This window comes from Daktulosphaira vitifoliae, unplaced genomic scaffold (assembly GCF_025091365.1).
Source record: "Daktulosphaira vitifoliae isolate Bord-2020 unplaced genomic scaffold, ASM2509136v1 Scaffold_1, whole genome shotgun sequence".
Taxonomy (NCBI): Eukaryota; Metazoa; Arthropoda; class Insecta; order Hemiptera; family Phylloxeridae; genus Daktulosphaira; species Daktulosphaira vitifoliae.
Genome location: NW_026099572.1, coordinates 26074065 through 26086479, shown reverse-complemented (window position 1 = coordinate 26086479; position 12415 = coordinate 26074065). Strand labels below are relative to the sequence as shown.

At 26.1% G+C, this 12415-nt stretch overlaps 1 long non-coding RNA gene across 2 annotated transcripts in view; it reads right to left on the bottom strand.

The window, feature by feature from the left end:
* Window positions 1-6924: 6924 nt before the first annotated feature.
* LOC126895977 (uncharacterized) overlaps window positions 6925-12415 on the bottom strand; it is a 32138-nt gene continuing 26647 nt past the window's right edge. For both annotated transcript variants that reach the window (XR_007701746.1, XR_007701745.1), the window contains 2 exons: window positions 7215-7950; window positions 6925-7129 (listed from right to left, as the gene is read on the bottom strand). This is a non-coding gene — a long non-coding RNA (uncharacterized LOC126895977). The remainder of the gene's footprint in view (window positions 7130-7214; window positions 7951-12415) is intronic.

Genomic DNA, 12415 nt, shown 5'->3' with positions numbered 1-12415 from the left:
CTACATCATAAAATTTAATAAGACACTTCCATGCTAAGTATACGTTATATACTTACTGTGATTTTATTTCAACTTATTCATTTTAAATGTTGTTAATTGTTTTTATAATGGATAGTAATAGCGAATATAAGAGATCAGATAAGGCCTTAAAAATATACCTGATCCTATTCAAATTATTATTTTTTAATTACGACCCGAATCGACCGATTTAAAATTTCTTTTTAGGCCGGACCAATCCGATTTATTTAAAAATACCATAATTGCAAAAAAATTATACACGATTTTACAGATTCAGTAAATTTTGTTTTTAAAGAAAAAATATCGTTTATTTATTTATATTTATTTTTTTTTAATTGGCAACATAACGATCAAAATGCAATGTTTGATCCGATCAGATCTATTTTAAATTTAAGTTCAATCCGGCCAAACATATACATATTTGTACTAAAATCTGTATATATTAATACTCTTGTATTAATATGTAGATAAACTATAAAATTAAAAATATAAAAATTTCGAGTTAAGTATTATTAATATTTTAAATATAAAATTATTTTTAAATAATATTAGACACAAGTGATAAATTCTTGTTGTATAGATGAAATTTATTAAACTACGTTTTTTGATCACATAATTTCTGTTTAAAAATTGTTTCTACAATACAAAATAAATGTCAAGTTTCTGGTTGTTTGTTTTACAATAAAACATTTCAACATTATTATATTATTAATTCTTTCCTAGTTTTATGCATTGTACATTTTAATCACATAATAATTTTAACAAAGTCATATGATAATATTTCATTGATACATTTAGAAATATTTTATCCTTTCTTTGTATTTTAAGATGACAATAAAATAGAAATATCAATTATATAACAATAAGTGTAATATTCTCATCGAGACTAGAGTTGCCTTGAAAGTTAACTAAGTAATCTCGATAGATCTCTAAAATAGATAAAAAGACGGTTTCAGAAATTTCAAACAAATACTTATTAATAGGTTATTTTAGTATAAATTAATAAATAGCCTGAATATTTTGACCTAGAGACTCTTGGTCACGGTATAAGAAGAGTTATTAGTAAGTAGGCCTTATTGTGCCAATCCGGTTCTAATTCTCATGTGAATTCACGTTTGGTCATCGTAAAATACAATTATTTAAAATTATCTCAATTACTTATACTGAGATGTCTGTCAAATTTTTACCAGGATATCCTTCACTCAAGATAACTATGTACTATTAAATCTTATTTATATAATTTCAATAATTATAATGATCATATGTAGAAAATGAAACAAACATAAGAGGTCTACTAGAAAATCGATCAATTTCTTATGTTTTGTTGTTATTCTACGAGTTTAATCAAATAATTAAGATAAACATTTTTCAACACTGAAAAAACTCCTTAGTTAAATCAATAAACTTCTTATCAATGTAATATTTTTATTAGATAAATAGTACAATTTATTAATTAAACATTTTTTTTTGTTGATTTAACGAAATGTTTTTAAATTTGATTAATTTTTATTCTTCTTATTAAATAATGGTTAGATTAACAAAAAATTATTATTCGTTACATAAAAAGTTATTAGACTGATTTTGATAATGCATTTGTTAATTTTACCGAAGGAATTTTTACTTAAAGAACAAAGGTATCATATGGTTTTAATTAGTTTTAGTTATTTAACTTTCATGTTCATAACGTTCATGTTTTATGTACAAACATAATAAACAATATTATCTTATGTAATGATTTATCAACTGTTAACATACAACTATATTAAATAATTTGGATAAAAACAATTTTTAACATCTTCATTAGCCAAGTCGTGATACTCGATATTATAAATCTAGACTTAATAAATTTTATGAAACTATCTGGTGGTTATGTTTTATGACACTAATTTTACGTAAGTAATGGCAAATAATTATGAATAAGTACCTACAAATATTTTTTTAATATAATAACAACCGTAGTATCATAGACCATTCAGGAATATAAATGTTTTTTTTTTTAATATTGAATATTTAGCACATGTAAATCCTAAGTATTATTTGTCATAGTTTCACAACAGTTAATAACAGATATAACAGTTAATTATATGAATAATCGAATAATGCATTTAAAATGCATTTGATATATTTAAATATGTTCTATATATTTTTAATACTAATATTGCTAACTTTGCAATTTGCATAAACCACCACCGTCCAAACGTTTTAAACAAAAAAATTGACACGTGATCTTTTCAAAATATTCACATAAATCTATAAACAATAAAATGTTATAATATGTAGACATTACACTTATTGAAATGAACATAGTATTTTAAAATCGCTAATTCTCTAAAATATCTATGATATTTTTGGACTGTTCTACTCTAACAATGATTGATTTTGTTTAAATAGCCACTAGTGAAGTATATTTACTTTAAAAATATTTAAACTAAAAATAATTACTATAATTCAGTCAACAAAACAATTAATATCGGCTATTTGTATACATTGAAACTTTGAATAGAGCAATGAAGTTCAAACTAAACTGAATGTATACAATATAATACTAGAAGATTTATTAGTATTTTACGTCAGTAAGTTCCAACTTCAGTTAAAATATCTCTAGTACTGTTTGAACAATCTGTATTATGTGAACTTAATATTTCTGAGAATTTTCTTAAAACTGATTGTTGGTAAAAACTTCTTCATAATTAACTTTATAAGACCTAACAGCACTCGTATTTAGGTGAAAAATTCGCAAGTTGAAACTACCTCAAAAACCCATAACAATATAAAATATATCCAAGGCAGACATCAGATATCTTTTATTTATACGGTCGTAACAATTTAGAAATTGGACTGTTAATAATTTTGGATAACGGGAAGATTCTATATCACATTGATTTATCCTACCCAGAAATTGATTCATTTGTTGAGTTACAAATGTTTTTACATGGACTGAAGCCCCCACAGCTCCCATGCAAACTACGCCAAGGTAATACAATATTATCATTTGTTTTTTACGCTCATATAACTGTTATACAACAGTATGTAAGTAAGTATTATAAGCTGAAATTTTAAAGACGTCACATTGTTAATTTAAAATGTTACTTTTTATATGATAAATATTTTTTTTAATTAATTTTTTGAGAAACGTCATTAAAAAAATTTAATTTAATGAAATAGTGTATTTATTAAATAAACCATAGGACAATAGGGCAATCGTGATTTATTTCGATTTACACAAATACAACTACTAATTGTCTACCAACCTCATCTCTTGAAGTTATATAGTTTGTTTACATGTACAAAGATAAAAATAAAAAAGATTAATTCATCTAATTTCAACTTATTAGCTTTGTATTATTAATTTAACAATGTTATGTTTTCTGTGACTAAAGTTTAAAAAAAATATTTTGAATCTATAGAAAAATATAACACTGCCCGTTGTAATACTGTCATTATAAAACTATTATGTAATAATCAAAATAGGTACGTACGACTATTTCGCCACAACATTCTACAGATTACATACTGAATAAATGTCATCTGAGTGACCAACAAGTTATTACCGTGTATATTTTAAAAACTATACGTGTAACAATATATATATATATACTGCATAATAGTCATTATTAAAGTAATAGTACTAAAAATAGTATTTAAAGAACAAACCGCATTAGATTATCAATTAAATTCAAATAAAATATCCATTTCAATAGTATAGTTTAGATTTGAAATTTTTATACTTTCTGACATGCAATTGAAAGTATAATAACTATTCTATTTATTTATAGATAAAGATATCAACTTAAAGAAGTCGTCAAAAATACTATAGTATAATAGAGCGTTTGGAACTCGTATAAAATAGAAACAAGGAGGATAACAAAAGAAATATCCCTTTTTCAACATCAATCAGATCACAACATGTCAAACTTTGGTAGATCCTGTAGCCAGTACAAATAACAAATGACCTTCCGCTGTGAAAAATGACCTTAGGGTTGGAATTGAGTAGTTTTCAGATGGGCTTTCAACTGACGAAGGATCATTGTCCGTTGAACTGACCGGCCAATACAAGTAATTTGGTACTCCTCTCCTTAAATTATTTTTTTCTTTTAGATTCTTTTCTGTGCGTACGCCTCAACACTGCACACATAAATCTCCGATTTTCTTTTTTCTTCTTATATTGTAATGGGGGTGATTCATCATTGTGGGGTATACTCCTTTCATCACTGAAGAACACTTTAATTTTTGGTCTCTTACTTTTAATGATCAACATTAAGGGTCGCGTTTATTATATCGCGAAAATCATTACACAAACTACAAATAAATATGATTTTATGTCATTGTACACGAAACATATAAACTAGTCATACCTAAAATTGTATTTGATTAAATTTCAACTTTCTTGACAATATATTTTGTTGCTTTAATAGCCCCTTATCCACTTAAATAATTATTAAGGTTAAATCGAAGGGCTATTTTTTTTTTAATAAAATCTTAGTTTTAAATAAATATGTTAAGTTATACAATTTTACTCATTTGCAAATAGTATTTTGGAATAATTTTATAAAAATGTTTATTTAATTAAAAGCTTAGTTAAAAATGTTTCCACATTTTCATATCATTTTTTATAATAGGTGAAGTCATTATACTTAACAAAATTTTCTTCTTTTAACGCAATCAGATTACATTTTTACACGTTTAAATTGTAATGTACATTCATAAAATATATGACAATTATATTTAAATAGAATTTATTATTTCGATTTGAATTTTTAATTATTAAATATGGTAAATATAATTATTATTGTAAAGTAAGATATACATAATCTGTTTTTTTTTTTTAATTATCTACATTCCGGTAGAAATATCCATAAATGATCATTATAGAACTCTAAGAAAACTTATATGACTGAGTTCTCTTTGTACCTTATATTAATCTCAGGACAATAATGGTTTTCAACATTGCTTTCGGGCTAATCTTTTGAGTTCAAAAAATTATAATCAGGTTGGTCATTTATTAAAGCACGCCTCATCTATTTGTTTTAAACATATTTCACTTTTTTATTACCTCTAAGTTTAATGGCTTAATATAAAATGCTAGCGCATAATATTCTTTGGTCGTCATTAAGTACAATCGGAACACTTAAAAAATGATTAAGTAAAGAACAATGAGAAACTTAAAGGAATTGTAAATATGAACTTATACTGTACCGTCAGTATAATCAATTTTTAAATTAATTTACAAATAACTTTGAGATGTGCTTAACATATGATTTTATCTAACATGAAACATTGAAAAACAGGACGTCATTGTTCAAAGAGATATATTTAAATTTTATTCACATCACGATAAGCGGAAAACCGGTAGCTTTAAAATGATTTGTTATTTTTATCATGTATTTTATTTTTGTATGAATGCCTATTTTAACTATGTGCCAAGAGCTTAAAGTATTCAGAAAATCCGTTCAAAAACGAATAGACGAGTATGTAATGATTCCAATAATTTCTGTTTTATAAATCGAGTTACAGTACAAAAAAATTCACATAAGTTGATTAAAACAAATGAGTAAACATTAGTACGGACAATTAATTTACCGCTCGAAAATCAATGTATTTGTAATTTATTAGGTTCAATTTGAAAAATGACCATTAATTTATTTCTTGAGTTCTAAAATGTGAGTCAAATTATGTTAGTCACCTTTACCATCAGTATTCCCCAGCGTTATAATATGCACATCACGACAAATCCGACCAACACAGTTTTATCAAAACAGTTACACGGCTAATCATCTTAATTTTTTGTAAGGTTTCAAGTGAAAAATTTAAAGAGGCCTTATCTATTTATAGAGTTACTTTTACGTTCGTACAACTGCTATGTTTTATATTTTTGTCATCTCTGACACTGTTACTGTCGTGCTACTGTCGGGTAACTACTAATCAATTCAGGGTCCTAAATCCGACTACTGTACATATAACGGCTGAGTAAAACTGGTTTTATGGACAAAGATAGGTACATGCACTACTCGTTAGAAATACTATATTATAATCATTTCATGTATATATGATATGTGAGCACACAGACAAAACTGTGGAACAACCATTATACATTTGAAACACACACAAGCGGTTTCAAAGTATGTGTTTTTCTATTGACTTCTGACAAATTAAATTTTTAAAACGCGTTTATGGTTACTGTGCTATGTAAGACAAACGTAACGACTGACATTTAATTTGTTTTTCAAAGGAATACAAGAAATTTCCACATTTTTTGAGCACTTGCTTCAGTCCCAATACTCGGAAAAATAATATGTTATATTTAGTTTAATAAAGATTAAGATGAACGAAGATTTAAATTAAAATGTATATCTCCTAGTAATGTACTTGAAGTTCTTTGAACCGAATTAAATTCATTAGATATAACAATTTCTTATTAAAGATACGTACAAAATGTTATTCAAAAATTTAATTCATTTTAAACGAGACAAACGATATTTCTTGTGACAAATCTTGCGAAAGTTTTGCCTTCGGTGAAATAAACTGACAGAAGCTTTTTTTGTCCTCGTATTTATATTGAATCAATATAGAAACATTGTTAAGATGACGCAAATCGATTACATACTCAGTTCACACCTGTGTGGCATTATTCAGTTGATTCGGCTCGAGGCCGATTTTCCAATTTGAAATCAAATAACAAAACTATGGCAGCCGTATTTAAGTAAAAAGTAATTTAATTGATTATATGCACACTTAATTGATTTCATAAAAAAATATTATATTATATATAATAATCATTCAGTATATATATATATATGTATAAAACAATTTTTTTAATATATATTTTTTAACACGATATAACATTAATGAACGCTTAATTCATAAGGTATTTATTTTCAATTACATTACACGATTTAGCGTCATGAATTAAAAAAATTAACATTGGGAATTATTCAAAATAATTATAATATTTAAAACAAATTAATTTTTAGACTTTTAGCAAAGCTTTTGTTAAAATTGCGTAGTCTTGATAAACATAAAGTAAAAGAAACGAGCTCAGTTGAACGTTTGGATTTTGTAAATGAAACTAGATATAACCTACTCATTATTTTTTCAAAGCAATAAGAACATTCTGAAAATTATAAAGATTCAATAGTAAATACGTCAATCGAATAAAAATTCAACTTTTTTAACTCGATTTTTTTTTTAATACATACCTGAACTGTGACATAATTATTTTTCTATGATTGTAGAAGGGCGTTTTCTTTTTTCAAGGTTAACTTATCACTGCGTCAATATCATAAGAAGTTCTACAACGTATTTTTTAATTTTAATGAAAGTTAATTTTAAACGTATTTTGTTGTGTATTATATTTTTTGATGAAGATCTTTTGTAAGTAATATCGCTGTCGTCTTTTGTCCGGAAGGAAATGCAGCTTCCTGATTCGCGTTGATCTAACGAAGGCAAAAGTATTATATCATTTCCAAAAGGTACCTCCATAACTTTTGGGTAATAAATAGTGTCATGGAAATGTACCACGAATATATGTTGACACGCCTATTATGTAAATTCTGTTTCACGACATTTTTGTTTTTAGGCTTCACAAAGAAAAGAGACAACTTTTTCATTTTTATACTTCTTGGGATAAGTTATTATATCCAATAGCGTATTCAAATAGTTGAAGAGAAAAAGTTTTTCATAACCTTGTATTGAATTGAACGAATTTTCCATTTTAAAGTCCCAAAGGAAAGTGTTTTCTTAAAAAAAATATTTTTTTACGTAAAGAGCTAGTTTTGGAAATTTAATTTTAAGCTAAATATATTTTAACACTAAACTAGGAACACAAGCTAACAAAAAATCCGTCATTTTGCGCTACTTCCTATTCGATTCAATTGGTAAATTTTCATAGACCTTCGATTTTTATTTATCCTCAAAATATCTCATGTGCATAATCTAAAAAACAAATAATTACCAAATTTAAAATAAAATCTTTATTCAATCTCCATTCTATTCAACTGTAAAATTAGATACATTATAAAGATTAGGTATACTGTATATTAGTAATAGTAATTTTATGTAATTTTGATAATTTTGTTTTTTTTTTTTTAGAGTAAACAGCAATTTTACAAAGTTGCGTGACAATATACAATTATTTTTTGTCAATAAAAATAAACAAGTTAAGGTCCAAACGTAAATTCAAAATTCAACTAAACCCTAATTGCACTTGATTAGTTGAAGTTAACAAAGCATAACCACTAGCTAATGAGTTATGAGTTACATTATCATTGTTCTTCAAGTAAATAAAAAAAATTAATTTTAAAGAAACTTCTCAGAAAAAGTATTATTGCCAATATATATTATATGTAAATCAAATAAGCAATAAAACAAAATCAAACCTGCAAGAACAACGCATTTTTATAGTTGGTTCTCTTAGAAATTATACTAATTCAAAAAGAAAAAAAAAATCATCAAATTGCATATTATTAAAATTGTCTCCACGAGAGATATTAATATTATTTTCATTTATATTACTTTTTTAAAATTATAATTGCATTTTTATTGCTCCATAAATTTAATGTTCTTATATAAGTATTTATCACTTGTGGCTAGTATTTGTTTAACCCAGATGATAATATTGATATCAAAATACGTATACAAGACATTTTTTAATATTAAATTAATATTTTAAATATATTATGTATTTACTAGTTATTTTTTTATGATTTATCTGGAGTTTTGATCCCATTCTTTATTACAAGTTATAAAAAAAATATATTTTTAACGACTATTTTTGTTTTTATTTTATTTTAAATTACTTTTTTTTATTGAAGTAGTAAGCTTCGTCAATAGTTAAGCTCTTAATGATTTTTTCATTTGTCTTACTAGTAGCTATTTTTTTATTTATAAACAACTCACACAAAATTACCAAGAAGCTTAACAAAACTACGAATATTTATAGAAATAAAAGTTATTTTAAATATTCTGTTTTTTAATTTTTCGTTGTACTGAGTTTAAATTTATATTATTACTATATTGTATCGAGATGGGGTTATAGAAAAACTTTCCTCTAAAAGCGTAAGATTAATGGTCAAAATTATTTTTATTTAAGCTGGAACATAACACTAACTTAAACGTCAAAGGGTATTTTTCAAAAGTGATTAATCACACATAATTTGAAAACCCATTATTTTTCCTGTCTTTTGTATATTTTTTCATTCTTATTGATTTTAAGGGTTCCAATGTTAAAATATTATAAGTTACAAGACTTTCAAAAATCTAAAATACCCAAGGTTAATTAAAATGTCATCATTAGACAGACGGATTTATTTAAACTTTTTTGGCACTATCTCGGCAAGTTAAATAATCTAACTCATCAATCTCACTTCAATATCTCTTATCTCTAGTTTTCACTATAACGATGAAAATATTCCCTCTTTATAAAAACTATTATATACCATAATATTTACCATACTGTAAGATCATAAACTTAAGATTTTTATGTTCATATGTCTTTAAATAACTTATTAATTCTTTATTTATAATTAATATAGTAATACACATAAAAATACAATTTTATAAATTGTATATGTATACCATACATATCATTTCATCATTGCATTATTTTTACAACTTTTTACAATTTAACTCTTTACAATTTTATAAATTTCGAAATAATAAACAATCAGCGTTTAGATAGTTATTAAAACAACGTATTTTTTATCTGTTTTGTATTCATGTTTTTAATAATTACCATTTTTTAAATACACTAATTGTAAATCATATTTCAGCGAAACGTGTTGTTGAATCAAATTAAAAAATATTAAAAATTTTATATTTTACGGAAAATTCGTAAAAATTTGAATAAACTTTTTCTTGTGAAATAAGTTCACTCTTAATAATAGTTTTAATTAGTAATTAGTTATTTTTAATTTTCAATTAAATCTTACAAACTAATTACTTTCTAAAAATGTTGACAATAAGGTAGAATAACATTAACAATTGTTCTATTATTTGCTTATAAGTTAACTGTGAACAGACTTGATTAATTTTAAGTTACTGAAGTAGAATAATATCTATTTGTTAGGTTACATTGATAAATTTTAATAATTATAGGGTTCTAAGTTAATTGTTTTCAGTAAGTATACTCTGATGTATGTGTATTATAATTGAATTGTACACTACACATTTCATGAGCCTAAATTTCTTAGTCGAAACAATTATTTACATTTCAAATTGATTTTTAATCTCACTTTTGAATCGATTAAAATAAGACCTTCGTGATACTATTTAATTGTCGCAAAAGTTGTATTTGTACCGAGAGAAACTTGATTGTGGTCCTAGAATAATTTAAATAGCTCTACAGTCCCTGGTCGTGCATAATTCTTGACTCGTGGTTTATATTAAACTTTAATTATATACTATAACAATAGATTTCACAACAATCAAAACTAACTACAATAAATAATTTGAACTTTGAAGGGGTTAAACTTGAAAATTGTTGTCAAATTTAAAAAAAAAACGTTGAGTGACTGTATAATACTACTTTGACATGCGATTCTCTACTGTATGTATTAGAACTTGAAATAAAAAAACATTTTGCTAAAAACGACAAAATTTGATTTTAAAAACAAATCCATTCTTAAATTCAAATAATAGTAAGGTAGAATCTAAAAAATGTTTACTTTAATAAATTTTCCTGATATTCTGTTACTTATAAAGTATAAAAATTAATCAATACTGTGCAATTTACAATTGACAATATTTTAAATTGATTAAGTAAACAAGTACTTGTCATGAATTCAACAACAAAAACTATGCTGTAATAACACTTTTTTGTGGGTTATACCAATTCAAACAGATATATATGTTATTTACAAAGAGTTTCAAGCAAAATGTAATTGAACATTGAATACTAAAATATCGATTAATATTCTCAAAATGAATGTTCGAAATTGAAAATTGAATTATAGAAACTGTAACCACGTTCTAACTTCTCTTATTGTTCCTAAACTCTAAGTCTGAGCATTGCGTTTGATAATATGATCTCAACCCTCTAGAGACAGCAAGTTTAAGAAGACGGTGAGACTAATTCAGGCTTTTGTAATCCACTTTACGTTGTTCGACTAAAATTTATTAATACACTTATTCTTCAGTTTCATCCAGTTTGCTAAAAAGTCAAATACAACTCTCATTCGAGAAAAATAGTTTAAAATATTTTTCCAACCGTGAGAATCTCAATTTTTTAGCAATGCAGACAGCCGACAAAGTAATTTTTCTTTTTTAACTAAAACGTAGAGCATACTTCCGTTCTCTCTTAACCCATTCATTAACTACTGGGTTCACAACAACCATCACTATTGCTATTGCCCCGAGATGAAAACGCACAAACAAAGATACAATAAATGGGCAAGCAATTCGTTGGAATGAAAATTATTATATTGTTGTTTCTATTTAGGTTAAGATTCCGGAAACGCATGTGTGTGCGTTAATATACTGCCGGTGAGCAGCTGCTTGCGAATTTCATACTTAATTTCCGGACCTTGTGTGTTAGGTCTCTTTGTTTTCACCGGGTAGAGCAACAGCTGTTTTCTGTGTAAGTGTGTTTGTAATTTACGTGCGGAATCCTAGTCAGTTGTACCTATGGGCACTAAAAAGACACATCAGCTGACTGTACGCTCGCTGGCATATGTATACAATATTTGACGTACGTTTTCGAACAGACCTCCTATCAGATGAGACTTCATGTAACAGCTGGGCTGGGAGTCGTTAAAAAAAATTCTATTCGGCTGAAAATTTTTACAGCCGAGGATGGCAATAATAATATTTTGTATTCTTATGTGTCTTCGTGTGTATGTATTTATTGGAAACAGTCAACGGAGGGACGTCCTGTTGGGCTAATCGAAATGTTTGACGTGTCAAATGTACCGTACACACGCACAAAAGGGTTTTTTATATTATTATCATTACTACTTGGAAGCATAGAGCCAACTGCAAAAAGGTCTCCCTGTAAATACTTATTCGACCCTGAAAACATCGTTATATTTGTGTGTGTGTAACGCACACAGCGTATAGCGGTCACATTACTATCATTATGCGTAATCCACAGGGGTTTAGGTATTTAAAAAAGAAAAAGAGTATAACAGTAGCCGAGTTAGAAGGCGACTGCGGTATAATACATAATAGAGCGAGATGCAAAGGCGAGGGATTCGGTGTGGTTCTCGAACAGTGTTTAATGGAACGACTGAAAGGCGAAGAAAAATGATCTGATCTTTATTACAGTATTGTTCAACATAAAGAATATACCTCTTGTTTATTTTTGTAAATGACTGAGAAAAATGTATCTGTCAGCTATCCTATTTGTTTCTATTAGGTTTCCTATACGCATCTCGCTTGACATTTTTGCAACTTCAAATCAATT